Raw genomic sequence first — 16,994 nt, 5'->3', positions numbered from 1 at the left:
TTATGAGGTTATGTCTGTGGCCAGGTTGACACCAAATTCTTGTCTGTCACTAGTCTTAGTTTTATAAAAAATAAATGTTGATTTTACCATTGTGTGTGTGTGTGTGTGTGTGTGTGTGTGTGTGTGTGTGTGCTCGCTCGCGCAGAGCGTTGCTCGGCTAGGCCTACTAAAACAAGTATCTTCTCTCCATAACTGGTGTGATGTAAGCTCCTTAGAGATGAATATATCAAAAACAAAGGAACTGGTCATTTATGAAAAGAACCCTGTGCAGCCCCTTACAATTAAGGGACACAATGTAGAGATAGTAAACAACTTTAAATATCTAGGCACTATAATTGACAGCAACCTTAACTTCAGGGACAACACTGACTATATTTTTAAATCCTGTAACCAACGTCTCCACCTTTTACGCAAGCTCAACTCCTTCAGGGTGAGCAAGCACATTATGGAAACGGTTTATAAGAACCTCATAGAGGGGATCTTAACTTTCAACATGGCAATGTGGTACGGTAATCTCAACATGCAATGTAGAGGCAAGCTGCAGAGAATAATAAATCTAGCATCAAAAATCATAGGGAAAAAACAAAAACAATTAAGTTGTATCTACAATGAAGTGCTTGGGAAAAAAGCTGTCAAGATAATAAATGACCCCTCTCACCCACTCCATAGGGAGTTTGACTTACTTCCCTCTGGTAGACGCTATAGAACAGCTTGGGCACACCGTAGCCGTAATATTTTTAAAAATTCATTCATTCCTAATGCCATTAAGGCAATGAATGATGTCATGTCTCGCTGATCTGCCTGCTCTTTTCACATATGCCACTGTTGTCCTTCTGAATGGCCTTTAAAGATGCTTTGTGTGTTATTGTTTGTATTGTTTGTTACTGTTATCTGTTGTTTTATTGTTGTAAATGTATATGAGAGTAACGAGACAAAAGACAAATTTCCACTTTGTGGACAATAAAATTAAACTAACTAACTAACTAACTACCCTGTGTAAATAATAATAATAAAAGATTAGAGGGATATATCAAATGAATTAGTTTGACTTGTGATTTAATATCTTACAATAAAACATATTTTACCTGGATAGTTAACATATTTGTTGTTAACCCTTTATGTTATGTTGAGTGATTGACAGTACAACAAAGAAACAATCAGGCAAGAATTAAAAGTTAACATCAAGATTTAATTCAGATTATTGAACAAAAATACATGTTTTTACATTTTACATGTTTGGTGTTCTTTTCACGGGGCACAAAATATTTTCAGATGGGGGTCCGCAGCCAAATGTCCATTTGAGGGCTCTGACATGAAAAGGTTTGAGACACTGAATTAAAAAAGGACCCCAATTAACAAGCCCAAAGCTTTTTTGAGGTGTGGGTTATTTTAGTTGACGGCACACCATTGAACTTTACTGTCATGTAACTGTACGTCAAAACCACTGCTTTAGGAAACACTTATTAACGTGACTGTCATTGACCAGTATATATTCTACAAAAGTAAAAAGAATCTCAATGTCTTATCGTCATCATCATCATGTGTAACTGCATAGGCGCCAAGTCTGTGGGTGCCACAGGGTTCATTATTCCACTGTTACACTGATCTTCCCAGGTAACATCTTCAGAGGGAGATCATCATCAAAGGAAACATATGGAAAGAGTGTTTCAGGTCATTGAATAACACTAACATTGTATTCTATATAAAACTTATGAGAAAAAAACTCACATAAAGAGAATATTGAGACGTGTGTATCTCCATCTACAATAAAATGTAGGTGGGACATTACAGTATAAAAATGATATAAATATAATAATAAAAATGTCAGCTGTGATCTGTGATCCAGAAATAAGGCAATAAAGAGAGGTCTAATTTGACCTGCAATGAATCAACAAATTAACATTAAATGCATCCCCATCCTGTTGTTCTAGAATCCAGTCCACATATTCAGTTCACATGCATGTGACAAGCATATAACAGTTTAGCCGCCTTAACAACAATTGTTTACGAAAAGACTGTAAGGATTATCATGCTACACCGATGTTTCTCATCCTCTACTTCCATACTGTTCACACTATTCTGATGCATCTTTTATATGTATACGCTCGTGGAATTTTCAGCTGCTTGTAGTTTCCACATTGAACAGTTTAAATCCAGTGTGTATTAATTGTCTTTGATTTTACCATTGTGTGTGTGTGTGTGTGTGTGTGTGTGTGTGTGTGTGTGTGTGTGTGTGTGTGTGTGCTCGCTCGCGCAGAGCGTTGCTCGGCTAGGCCTACTAAAACAAGTATCTTCTCTCCATAACTGGTGTGATGTAAGCTCCTTAGAGATGAATATATCAAAAACAAAGGAACTGGTCATTTATGAAAAGAACCCTGTGCAGCCCCTTACAATTAAGGGACACAATGTAGAGATAGTAAACAACTTTAAATATCTAGGCACTATAATTGACAGCAACCTTAACTTCAGGGACAACACTGACTATATTTTTAAATCCTGTAACCAACGTCTCCACCTTTTACGCAAGCTCAACTCCTTCAGGGTGAGCAAGCACATTATGGAAACGGTTTATAAGAACCTCATAGAGGGGATCTTAACTTTCAACATGGCAATGTGGTACGGTAATCTCAACATGCAATGTAGAGGCAAGCTGCAGAGAATAATAAATCTAGCATCAAAAATCATAGGGAAAAAACAAAAACAATTAAGTTGTATCTACAATGAAGTGCTTGGGAAAAAAGCTGTCAAGATAATAAATGACCCCTCTCACCCACTCCATAGGGAGTTTGACTTACTTCCCTCTGGTAGACGCTATAGAACAGCTTGGGCACACCGTAGCCGTAATATTTTTAAAAATTCATTCATTCCTAATGCCATTAAGGCAATGAATGATGTCATGTCTCGCTGATCTGCCTGCTCTTTTCACATATGCCACTGTTGTCCTTCTGAATGGCCTTTAAAGATGCTTTGTGTGTTATTGTTTGTATTGTTTGTTACTGTTATCTGTTGTTTTATTGTTGTAAATGTATATGAGAGTAACGAGACAAAAGACAAATTTCCACTTTGTGGACAATAAAATTAAACTAACTAACTAACTAACTACCCTGTGTAAATAATAATAATAAAAGATTAGAGGGATATATCAAATGAATTAGTTTGACTTGTGATTTAATATCTTACAATAAAACATATTTTACCTGGATAGTTAACATATTTGTTGTTAACCCTTTATGTTATGTTGAGTGATTGACAGTACAACAAAGAAACAATCAGGCAAGAATTAAAAGTTAACATCAAGATTTAATTCAGATTATTGAACAAAAATACATGTTTTTACATTTTACATGTTTGGTGTTCTTTTCACGGGGCACAAAATATTTTCAGATGGGGGTCCGCAGCCAAATGTCCATTTGAGGGCTCTGACATGAAAAGGTTTGAGACACTGAATTAAAAAAGGACCCCAATTAACAAGCCCAAAGCTTTTTTGAGGTGTGGGTTATTTTAGTTGACGGCACACCATTGAACTTTACTGTCATGTAACTGTACGTCAAAACCACTGCTTTAGGAAACACTTATTAACGTGACTGTCATTGACCAGTATATATTCTACAAAAGTAAAAAGAATCTCAATGTCTTATCGTCATCATCATCATGTGTAACTGCATAGGCGCCAAGTCTGTGGGTGCCACAGGGTTCATTATTCCACTGTTACACTGATCTTCCCAGGTAACATCTTCAGAGGGAGATCATCATCAAAGGAAACATATGGAAAGAGTGTTTCAGGTCATTGAATAACACTAACATTGTATTCTATATAAAACTTATGAGAAAAAAACTCACATAAAGAGAATATTGAGACGTGTGTATCTCCATCTACAATAAAATGTAGGTGGGACATTACAGTATAAAAATGATATAAATATAATAATAAAAATGTCAGCTGTGATCTGTGATCCAGAAATAAGGCAATAAAGAGAGGTCTAATTTGACCTGCAATGAATCAACAAATTAACATTAAATGCATCCCCATCCTGTTGTTCTAGAATCCAGTCCACATATTCAGTTCACATGCATGTGACAAGCATATAACAGTTTAGCCGCCTTAACAACAATTGTTTACGAAAAGACTGTAAGGATTATCATGCTACACCGATGTTTCTCATCCTCTACTTCCATACTGTTCACACTATTCTGATGCATCTTTTATATGTATACGCTCGTGGAATTTTCAGCTGCTTGTAGTTTCCACATTGAACAGTTTAAATCCAGTGTGTATTAATTGTCTTTGATTTTACCATTGTGTGTGTGTGTGTGTGTGTGTGTGTGTGTGTGTGTGTGTGTGTGTGTGTGCTCGCTCGCGCAGAGCGTTGCTCGGCTAGGCCTACTAAAACAAGTATCTTCTCTCCATAACTGGTGTGATGTAAGCTCCTTAGAGATGAATATATCAAAAACAAAGGAACTGGTCATTTATGAAAAGAACCCTGTGCAGCCCCTTACAATTAAGGGACACAATGTAGAGATAGTAAACAACTTTAAATATCTAGGCACTATAATTGACAGCAACCTTAACTTCAGGGACAACACTGACTATATTTTTAAATCCTGTAACCAACGTCTCCACCTTTTACGCAAGCTCAACTCCTTCAGGGTGAGCAAGCACATTATGGAAACGGTTTATAAGAACCTCATAGAGGGGATCTTAACTTTCAACATGGCAATGTGGTACGGTAATCTCAACATGCAATGTAGAGGCAAGCTGCAGAGAATAATAAATCTAGCATCAAAAATCATAGGGAAAAAACAAAAACAATTAAGTTGTATCTACAATGAAGTGCTTGGGAAAAAAGCTGTCAAGATAATAAATGACCCCTCTCACCCACTCCATAGGGAGTTTGACTTACTTCCCTCTGGTAGACGCTATAGAACAGCTTGGGCACACCGTAGCCGTAATATTTTTAAAAATTCATTCATTCCTAATGCCATTAAGGCAATGAATGATGTCATGTCTCGCTGATCTGCCTGCTCTTTTCACATATGCCACTGTTGTCCTTCTGAATGGCCTTTAAAGATGCTTTGTGTGTTATTGTTTGTATTGTTTGTTACTGTTATCTGTTGTTTTATTGTTGTAAATGTATATGAGAGTAACGAGACAAAAGACAAATTTCCACTTTGTGGACAATAAAATTAAACTAACTAACTAACTAACTACCCTGTGTAAATAATAATAATAAAAGATTAGAGGGATATATCAAATGAATTAGTTTGACTTGTGATTTAATATCTTACAATAAAACATATTTTACCTGGATAGTTAACATATTTGTTGTTAACCCTTTATGTTATGTTGAGTGATTGACAGTACAACAAAGAAACAATCAGGCAAGAATTAAAAGTTAACATCAAGATTTAATTCAGATTATTGAACAAAAATACATGTTTTTACATTTTACATGTTTGGTGTTCTTTTCACGGGGCACAAAATATTTTCAGATGGGGGTCCGCAGCCAAATGTCCATTTGAGGGCTCTGACATGAAAAGGTTTGAGACACTGAATTAAAAAAGGACCCCAATTAACAAGCCCAAAGCTTTTTTGAGGTGTGGGTTATTTTAGTTGACGGCACACCATTGAACTTTACTGTCATGTAACTGTACGTCAAAACCACTGCTTTAGGAAACACTTATTAACGTGACTGTCATTGACCAGTATATATTCTACAAAAGTAAAAAGAATCTCAATGTCTTATCGTCATCATCATCATGTGTAACTGCATAGGCGCCAAGTCTGTGGGTGCCACAGGGTTCATTATTCCACTGTTACACTGATCTTCCCAGGTAACATCTTCAGAGGGAGATCATCATCAAAGGAAACATATGGAAAGAGTGTTTCAGGTCATTGAATAACACTAACATTGTATTCTATATAAAACTTATGAGAAAAAAACTCACATAAAGAGAATATTGAGACGTGTGTATCTCCATCTACAATAAAATGTAGGTGGGACATTACAGTATAAAAATGATATAAATATAATAATAAAAATGTCAGCTGTGATCTGTGATCCAGAAATAAGGCAATAAAGAGAGGTCTAATTTGACCTGCAATGAATCAACAAATTAACATTAAATGCATCCCCATCCTGTTGTTCTAGAATCCAGTCCACATATTCAGTTCACATGCATGTGACAAGCATATAACAGTTTAGCCGCCTTAACAACAATTGTTTACGAAAAGACTGTAAGGATTATCATGCTACACCGATGTTTCTCATCCTCTACTTCCATACTGTTCACACTATTCTGATGCATCTTTTATATGTATACGCTCGTGGAATTTTCAGCTGCTTGTAGTTTCCACATTGAACAGTTTAAATCCAGTGTGTATTAATTGTCTAAAACCTTCACAACACACATCACAATTAAATGTTGTCCCTAGTGTGAATTCTCTGGTGTTTTTTAAGGCTGGACATTTGAGAGAAGTATTGTCCACATTGATCACATCCGTAGGGTTTCTCTCCAGTGTGAATTCTCTGGTGGCTTTTAAGATGGTACATTCGAGAAAAGTGTTGTCCACAATGATCACATCCATAGGGTTTCTCTCCAGTGTGAATTCTCTGGTGTTTTTTTAGGCTGGACTTTTCAGAAAAATGTTGTCCACACTGATCACACCCATAGGGTTTCTCTCCAGTGTGAATTCTCTGGTGTTTTTTAAGGCTGGGCATTTGAGAGAAGTGTTGGCCACACTGGTCACATCCATAGGGTTTCTCTCCAGTGTGAATTCTCTGGTGGCTTTTTAGGTGGGACATTTGAGAGAAGTGTTGGCCACACTGGTCACATCCATAGGGTTTCTCTCCAGTGTGAATTCTCTGGTGGCTTTTTAGGTGGGACATTTGAGAGAAGTGTTGGCCACACTGATCACATCCAAATGATTTCTCTCCAGTGTGAATTCTCTGGTGTTTTTTTAGAATGGACATTTCAGAAAAGTATTGTCCACAATGATCACATCCATAGGGTTTCTCTCCAGTGTGAATTCTCTGGTGGCTTTTTAGGTGGGACATTTGAGAGAAGTGTTTTCCACACTGATCACATCCATAGGGTTTCTCCCCTGTGTGAATTCTCTGGTGTGTTTTAAGGTTGGACATTTTAGAGAACTTTTGTCCACACTGATCACATGCATGGGGTTTCTCTCCAGTGTGAATCCGCTGGTGTTTTTTAAGGCTGGACATTTGAGAAAAGTGTTGTCCACAATGATCACATCCATAGGGTTTCTCTCCTGTGTGAATTCTCTGGTGTAGTTTAAGTTTGGAGATGCAAGAGAAGTGTTTTCCACACTGATCACAGCAGTGTTGTTTTTGCTTAGCCAACTGTCTTTCTTCATTCACCTCTGGTAGGACCGGGAAGCCAGACTGATGATGCAACACTGGAATGGAAACAAAGAAAGGGGATAGATTGTTGAGTACGACATTACTTAATGGAATGTTAACTTTGTTGTGCATTGTATGAATAAATATAATCACAAATCATCAAACATTTCGTCTATGAAAACATAGTTATTAGGTGGCAAATTAAGACGTAATATGCGAGGCTAATTACCACACTAACAGAAACCATATATGGCAAAGACAGCCCATATCTGTGTGGCTGTTTCTACAGACAGGGTTCTCCATGTATAGGCATACAACGGTATGATGTCAGATGTCATAGACATCTGGGGACCTTCACATAACAAATAACTGAGTAAGCATGTTTGGGCTCTCAGAGCATATCTCCATATGCAGTACATGCATCTCCATATATGGGTACCAGGGGTCTCCATATATGGGTACCAGGGGTCTCCATATATGGGTAACTGGTTAATACTAAAATAACTTGCATTGACTTCTATTGGTGAACTGTGGTGCACAAAATAAATGATATCCATCGAATGGATAGCAAAACTACAAATTACAATGAAACACATTTTAAGATTAAGAATAGAGATGATCTTGATAATGTTGAGGAAATAAAGCAGGGAAGTAGAGTTAAGTAACATACCATGGACTTTGGGTTCCTCCTGTTCAGCAGAAATGTCCCTGGTGGGGTCGAGAGAGTTCATCTTCACCTGAAGTCTGGAGTCAACAGTCAAATCTGATCAGAAATGATTGATATCCTGGAAGACTTGTGGAGAATTGACACAGACCAACTCTTCTTATACTAGAGAGCTTGGGGTGGAGCCACAAACTGCTTTGAATAATTGGTCAAAGAGAACAATAGGACCATCTCTCCACCAATCACAATCTAACACACTGTGTTCAGCCCTCCCTTCTCCCCCCAGACATGCTCCATGCAACCTTCAACAAATTAAGTGATAATAAAATAATCTATATGTGAATAATAATAATAATATGAAGAAGAGTAATATAGAAGCACATATCAATATAAAAACAGGAGTCAGTAGCAGGAGTATGCAATCCTAAAGAACATACAAGATGTGCCCTATGTTTAAGTGGTCTATATGTGATCTGGTATGAGCACTGTTTCTGAGCCTTTCTGACAAAGCTCTCGTCACAGTGTTTACACTAATATGGCCTATATTTCATATGATTTATATTTCATGGTGATCTTGTGACAAGTCACATAAATTACCATTTCATTGCCATTTCACCCATCGTGAAATGGTTTAAACAAATGCATATGACATATCCTTCAGCAGATATGAGTTTTTTTTATATCATGTTTTCAAACTCAATCAACAATCAATCAACAATACAAGAACTATTGTTGAGACCAGACTGCTTGTGTCTGTAGAATAGTCTCAAGTCTTCAATTCAACTGGCTTTATTGACAGATATGTATCAATGTTACATTTCCTCTATAATCACTGCATGGAAAAGGTAAAACTATTAGTTTTATAGAAAATAAAAATGTGATGTTACCATTGTGTGTGTGTGTGTGTGTGTGTGTGTGTGTGTGTGTGTGTGTGTGTGTGTGTGTGTGTGTGTGTGTGTGTGTGTGTGTGTGTGTGTGTGTGTGTGTGTGTGCGTGCACAGAGTGTTGCTGCAAATGCACACTTGTGCACTGCTCAGCTAGGCCTACTACCCTGTGTAAATAATAATAATAATACAAAATGAGATGGATATATCAAGTGAATTAGATTGACTTGTGATATAATATCTACAATAAAACATATTTTAACTGGATGGTTAACATATTTGTTGTTAACTCTTTATGTAACGTTGAGTGATTGACAGTACAACAAAGAAACGATGAGGCAAGAATTAAAAGTTCACACCGAGATTTAATTCAGATTATTGAACAAAAATACATGTTTTTACATGTTTGGTGTTCTCTTCAAGTGGCACAAAATATTTTCAGATGGGTGTCCGCAGCCAAATCTCCATTTGGGGGTTCAGACATGAAATGGTTTGAGAACCTGAGTTAAAAAAGGACCCCAATGTAACCACACCCAAAGCCTTTTTGGGGCGTGGGTTCTTTTAGTTGACCTTTCACTAGTGTACTGTCATGAAACTGTACCTTTTCCATGTAAACTTCTAATAAAGTCTGCAATCAATCAATCAAAACGACTGCTTTAGGAAACACATATTAATGTCATTGACCAGTATATATTCTATAATATTTCCCCTTAAATACTCTCAATGTAATATCATCATCATCTTCATCATTTTTAACTGCATTGTTCCACTGATCTTCCCTTAATTTACTTTTGGGTTGCTTCTTTCCAATGTGTCAGGTAGTTTATGTTGCAGTTTTATAATTTGGTTTAGTCCAGTGAGTTTTCTGTCTGGTGGCTGGTTGTCTGGTGGCTGGTGACTGAGGGGGCATCTCTCTTGAGTTTTTGTGTGTGAGTGCTTTCTCTTGCCAAACACATTTTTGGACACTGCTCCTACAGATTTTGCCCTAAAATCACACAAAGGGGTACACATTATCTCTAAAGTCATGTCATCAACATGGATCTGTCTCATTTCCCATATTCCCTCCTGATTGGCTACCATTTCCTTCTGAAGTTTGTTTATGCGACCTGGCAGTCGCTTATCTCCTGATTGCGACCGTAAGGTCGCAGTTTAGTATCAAAACCTTGTTAAGGAGAAATATGAATCCAATCCAAGGTGACGAGTAGAATATGTTCCGTTTATTTAGAGACAATAGCAACAAGTCCATTTAAACAGCACAATGCAACTCAAGTCCAAAGTATTCTCTGCCCTCAGCCTTGTGCCTCGGTACAGAGCTCCTCCACCCAGCAGCGGCCTGGGTATAGTACTCCCAGTTCAAGTCATACATTCATCTATTATACTCTTAAGGCCAGGCCTAATTTTAACACCCTTTGATAGACAGTGCCTGTTGCAACTACTAGTTCTAATAGCTTATCTAAACAAGGCACAGGTGACAATACATTTTGAACCAGGAAGAACTCACATCACTAGGCTATATCGAGAATAGGTTAACAGCTGCAGGAGATCCACCAATGGGAAATAGTCACACAGAGTATTCACACAATTTGACTGAGAAGACAGTTATAATCAAATAACATTTTTGTTCATTACAATGTTTTACCACACACTTCATAATTTCCTTGACAGTTCCCCACTTTAAAACATTTTAAAAGAACCAAAAATATACCATTTACACTTTTCCTACAACAGAAATCAGGTATTCCCCACTTAGACAATGAATGAATTCACATCCCATATATCAATCTCACTGTCATTAAAAGGAGGGGAAAAAACAAAATAGGCAAAACAGATCATTATAATAGTACATTATCAAAGGTTGGACTGTAATCAATAAGTCCAAATAAATGTAAATTTTACAAAATGAAATCACCCTTAAACTCACAATACAGTTATGAAAAGATTCACCTGAAACATTTAACTTCATATTCACAAAAAAATGGATCCTTTGACACCATCTATCTATCTATCTATTAAACCAGCAAACTCACTCACACACTCACACTCTCACGCTCTAACGCTCACGCTTATCTACGTTTATCTATTCACTCGCTTCAGCAACTGATCCCAAAGTTCACATGGTATTGGCCATTAGCATTATACCAACGGTGACGGAGCCCGAATTTCATTTCTCCCAAATGAAAACTGTTTATTAGTGTTTTCTTAGCCTGTTGTCAGGGTTACGGTCCGTTCCTCCAGGCCATGGGATCTGTAGCCCCACACACACACCCCTCTCTCTCACAGTTAGGAATGTGCATTCTCTCTCTCTCTCTCTCTCTCTCTCTCTCTTTCTTTCTCTCTCTCTCTCTCTCTCTCTCTCTCTCTCTCTTTTACCAGGTGCGTTTGATGTGTGTCTCATCTTCCAACGGGTATGAAAAACTATGTGGAGCAAGCGCATTCATACTTCTATTCACATAAATTTGCTGTTAAATTATTTGTATCCATCATAAATATACACTCCTCCATGAGCTGCTCCTTACATTATGATGCTCACACATATTCTCACGCACGCACCAGTTACAGTAAGGTCTAGTATAACATAGAGACATAAATCAACCCATAGCTTCATAAAATAAAAATCTGTCGAGATTATGCTTAAATAGCTACAGTAGCTTAAATTAAAAAAAAAATCAATCACTCAAATCGCTCACACTTAAAATCACACTATGTCTTTTTTTCCCCCTTTTCTTAAGACTTAAGAAATTCAATAATGGCAGCACATTTTACTTCAAAATAAATTAGATACATGTACAACTTGACAACAAAACTTGTATTGTTCATACATGTGTGACGACAGTGACTGAACAGCATTTGCGCACATGCTGCCAGTCACATATTGCCTCAAACATGTATCAACAATTATACATACTGAATAGTTAAAAGATAAAGGCATCAATAATTACTTTCCCCACACTCCACTCCTAAGATTCCTTTTTAAACACTGGACCGTTTGGCATACCTTTGATAATGCTATGCTCTGGAGTAGTTCTGTGTTGTTTTTTAATTTCTTTCTTTAATGTTATAGTCCTTCCTGATCTGCAGCTTGTAGGTCTGCCATTTTTGAATAAGATAAGATTATTATTTACACACATTGCTTTTAAATGCTATTGTGATGGTGTAGTTCCATACTACAAACCTCATACCTTTCTTGTATTACCTACAGCTAGTTAAAATAGAATTAAATTAAATTGAATACAAATTAATATAAATAGTATTCCTCAATAAACAGTATTTATCAATTAAATGTCATATTGCTAAAATGTACCCATCAGGTAGACTATTGATCCTTCGAAAAATAGAACTCTTGACCTGTCACAGGTCTCTGTTTTAGACTCTCATACAGTAAGCTAGTCTTCACTCGCAAATTAATTAAAATCTGAAATAAAAATATTCCCTTAAATAGTAATGTTCCCTTATCCCCCCTAGTTTGTGAGCAACTTTCCCATAATAATGGATATAGGTTAATGGTCCTGCAGAAACCATCGGCCATACCCATGATTTGGAAAGCTGCGAACAAACTTTTGAAAACATATAATACTCAACAGTGGCGAGAGGTTTGATCTTTAACTTCACTTATAATGTGTTACCTAATATTGGACATCAAACCTTGTAAAAAGGCCATCATTAATTAGCAATTTCACATTATTGATTGAGCACCCTGAAACTCTATATTTTGAATACTTACTTTGATACATACTAACTTGTAAAACCCGAAATGTATTCCTGTTTCAGTATTATGGTCTGTCTCACTCACACACGCAACCCCTCTGCACCTGCCCCCCCTTCCATCCCCCCTGCCAGCTATTCTGGGAAGAGGAGAAGTGGGGGATAATAGACAGATCAAACCTTTCATATTGGATATATGTAGTTGATGTTGATGTGGCTTTCAACATGGCAATGTGGTACGGTAATCTCAACATGCAATGTAGAGGCAAGCTGCAGAGAATAATAAATCTAGCATCAAAAATCATAGGGAAAAAACAAAAACAATTAAGTTGTATCTACAATGAAGTGCTTGGGAAAAAAGCTGTCAAGATAATAAATGACCCCTCTCACCCACTCCATAGGGAGTTTGACTTACTTCCCTCTGGTAGACGCTATAGAACAGCTTGGGCACACCGTAGCCGTAATATTTTTAAAAATTCATTCATTCCTAATGCCATTAAGGCAATGAATGATGTCATGTCTCGCTGATCTGCCTGCTCTTTTCACATATGCCACTGTTGTCCTTCTGAATGGCCTTTAAAGATGCTTTGTGTGTTATTGTTTGTATTGTTTGTTACTGTTATCTGTTGTTTTATTGTTGTAAATGTATATGAGAGTAACGAGACAAAAGACAAATTTCCACTTTGTGGACAATAAAATTAAACTAACTAACTAACTAACTACCCTGTGTAAATAATAATAATAAAAGATTAGAGGGATATATCAAATGAATTAGTTTGACTTGTGATTTAATATCTTACAATAAAACATATTTTACCTGGATAGTTAACATATTTGTTGTTAACCCTTTATGTTATGTTGAGTGATTGACAGTACAACAAAGAAACAATCAGGCAAGAATTAAAAGTTAACATCAAGATTTAATTCAGATTATTGAACAAAAATACATGTTTTTACATTTTACATGTTTGGTGTTCTTTTCACGGGGCACAAAATATTTTCAGATGGGGGTCCGCAGCCAAATGTCCATTTGAGGGCTCTGACATGAAAAGGTTTGAGACACTGAATTAAAAAAGGACCCCAATTAACAAGCCCAAAGCTTTTTTGAGGTGTGGGTTATTTTAGTTGACGGCACACCATTGAACTTTACTGTCATGTAACTGTACGTCAAAACCACTGCTTTAGGAAACACTTATTAACGTGACTGTCATTGACCAGTATATATTCTACAAAAGTAAAAAGAATCTCAATGTCTTATCGTCATCATCATCATGTGTAACTGCATAGGCGCCAAGTCTGTGGGTGCCACAGGGTTCATTATTCCACTGTTACACTGATCTTCCCAGGTAACATCTTCAGAGGGAGATCATCATCAAAGGAAACATATGGAAAGAGTGTTTCAGGTCATTGAATAACACTAACATTGTATTCTATATAAAACTTATGAGAAAAAAACTCACATAAAGAGAATATTGAGACGTGTGTATCTCCATCTACAATAAAATGTAGGTGGGACATTACAGTATAAAAATGATATAAATATAATAATAAAAATGTCAGCTGTGATCTGTGATCCAGAAATAAGGCAATAAAGAGAGGTCTAATTTGACCTGCAATGAATCAACAAATTAACATTAAATGCATCCCCATCCTGTTGTTCTAGAATCCAGTCCACATATTCAGTTCACATGCATGTGACAAGCATATAACAGTTTAGCCGCCTTAACAACAATTGTTTACGAAAAGACTGTAAGGATTATCATGCTACACCGATGTTTCTCATCCTCTACTTCCATACTGTTCACACTATTCTGATGCATCTTTTATATGTATACGCTCGTGGAATTTTCAGCTGCTTGTAGTTTCCACATTGAACAGTTTAAATCCAGTGTGTATTAATTGTCTAAAACCTTCACAACACACATCACAATTAAATGTTGTCCCTAGTGTGAATTCTCTGGTGTTTTTTAAGGCTGGACATTTGAGAGAAGTATTGTCCACATTGATCACATCCGTAGGGTTTCTCTCCAGTGTGAATTCTCTGGTGGCTTTTAAGATGGTACATTCGAGAAAAGTGTTGTCCACAATGATCACATCCATAGGGTTTCTCTCCAGTGTGAATTCTCTGGTGTTTTTTTAGGCTGGACTTTTCAGAAAAATGTTGTCCACACTGATCACACCCATAGGGTTTCTCTCCAGTGTGAATTCTCTGGTGTTTTTTAAGGCTGGGCATTTGAGAGAAGTGTTGGCCACACTGGTCACATCCATAGGGTTTCTCTCCAGTGTGAATTCTCTGGTGGCTTTTTAGGTGGGACATTTGAGAGAAGTGTTGGCCACACTGGTCACATCCATAGGGTTTCTCTCCAGTGTGAATTCTCTGGTGGCTTTTTAGGTGGGACATTTGAGAGAAGTGTTGGCCACACTGATCACATCCAAATGATTTCTCTCCAGTGTGAATTCTCTGGTGTTTTTTTAGAATGGACATTTCAGAAAAGTATTGTCCACAATGATCACATCCATAGGGTTTCTCTCCAGTGTGAATTCTCTGGTGGCTTTTTAGGTGGGACATTTGAGAGAAGTGTTTTCCACACTGATCACATCCATAGGGTTTCTCCCCTGTGTGAATTCTCTGGTGTGTTTTAAGGTTGGACATTTTAGAGAACTTTTGTCCACACTGATCACATGCATGGGGTTTCTCTCCAGTGTGAATCCGCTGGTGTTTTTTAAGGCTGGACATTTGAGAAAAGTGTTGTCCACAATGATCACATCCATAGGGTTTCTCTCCTGTGTGAATTCTCTGGTGTAGTTTAAGTTTGGAGATGCAAGAGAAGTGTTTTCCACACTGATCACAGCAGTGTTGTTTTTTCTTAGCCAACTGTCTTTCTTCATTCACCTCTGGTAGGACCGGGAAGCCAGACTGATGATGCAACACTGGAATGGAAACAAAGAAAGGGGATAGATTGTTGAGTACGACATTACTTAATGGAATGTTAACTTTGTTGTGCATTGTATGAATAAATATAATCACAAATCATCAAACATTTCGTCTATGAAAACATAGTTATTAGGTGGCAAATTAAGACGTAATATGCGAGGCTAATTACCACACTAACAGAAACCATATATGGCAAAGACAGCCCATATCTGTGTGGCTGTTTCTACAGACAGGGTTCTCCATGTATAGGCATACAACGGTATGATGTCAGATGTCATAGACATCTGGGGACCTTCACATAACAAATAACTGAGTAAGCATGTTTGGGCTCTCAGAGCATATCTCCATATGCAGTACATGCATCTCCATATATGGGTACCAGGGGTCTCCATATATGGGTACCAGGGGTCTCCATATATGGGTAACTGGTTAATACTAAAATAACTTGCATTGACTTCTATTGGTGAACTGTGGTGCACAAAATAAATGATATCCATCGAATGGATAGCAAAACTACAAATTACAATGAAACACATTTTAAGATTAAGAATAGAGATGATCTTGATAATGTTGAGGAAATAAAGCAGGGAAGTAGAGTTAAGTAACATACCATGGACTTTGGGTTCCTCCTGTTCAGCAGAAATGTCCCTGGTGGGGTCGAGAGAGTTCATCTTCACCTGAAGTCTGGAGTCAACAGTCAAATCTGATCAGAAATGATTGATATCCTGGAAGACTTGTGGAGAATTGACACAGACCAACTCTTCTTATACTAGAGAGCTTGGGGTGGAGCCACAAACTGCTTTGAATAATTGGTCAAAGAGAACAATAGGACCATCTCTCCACCAATCACAATCTAACACACTGTGTTCAGCCCTCCCTTCTCCCCCCAGACATGCTCCATGCAACCTTCAACAAATTAAGTGATAATAAAATAATCTATATGTGAATAATAATAATAATATGAAGAAGAGTAATATAGAAGCACATATCAATATAAAAACAGGAGTCAGTAGCAGGAGTATGCAATCCTAAAGAACATACAAGATGTGCCCTATGTTTAAGTGGTCTATATGTGATCTGGTATGAGCACTGTTTCTGAGCCTTTCTGACAAAGCTCTCGTCACAGTGTTTACACTAATATGGCCTATATTTCATATGATTTATATTTCATGGTGATCTTGTGACAAGTCACATAAATTACCATTTCATTGCCATTTCACCCATCGTGAAATGGTTTAAACAAATGCATATGACATATCCTTCAGCAGATATGAGTTTTTTTTATATCATGTTTTCAAACTCAATCAACAATCAATCAACAATACAAGAACTATTGTTGAGACCAGACTGCTTGTGTCTGTAGAATAGTCTCAAGTCTTCAATTCAACTGGCTTTATTGACAGATATGTATCAATGTTACATTTCCTCTATAATCACTGCATGGAAAA

Source organism: Nannobrachium achirus (genome assembly GCF_963921795.1).
Source record: "Nannobrachium achirus genome assembly, chromosome: 9".
Taxonomy (NCBI): Eukaryota; Metazoa; Chordata; class Actinopteri; order Myctophiformes; family Myctophidae; genus Nannobrachium; species Nannobrachium achirus.
This window is presented reverse-complemented; position numbering follows the sequence as displayed.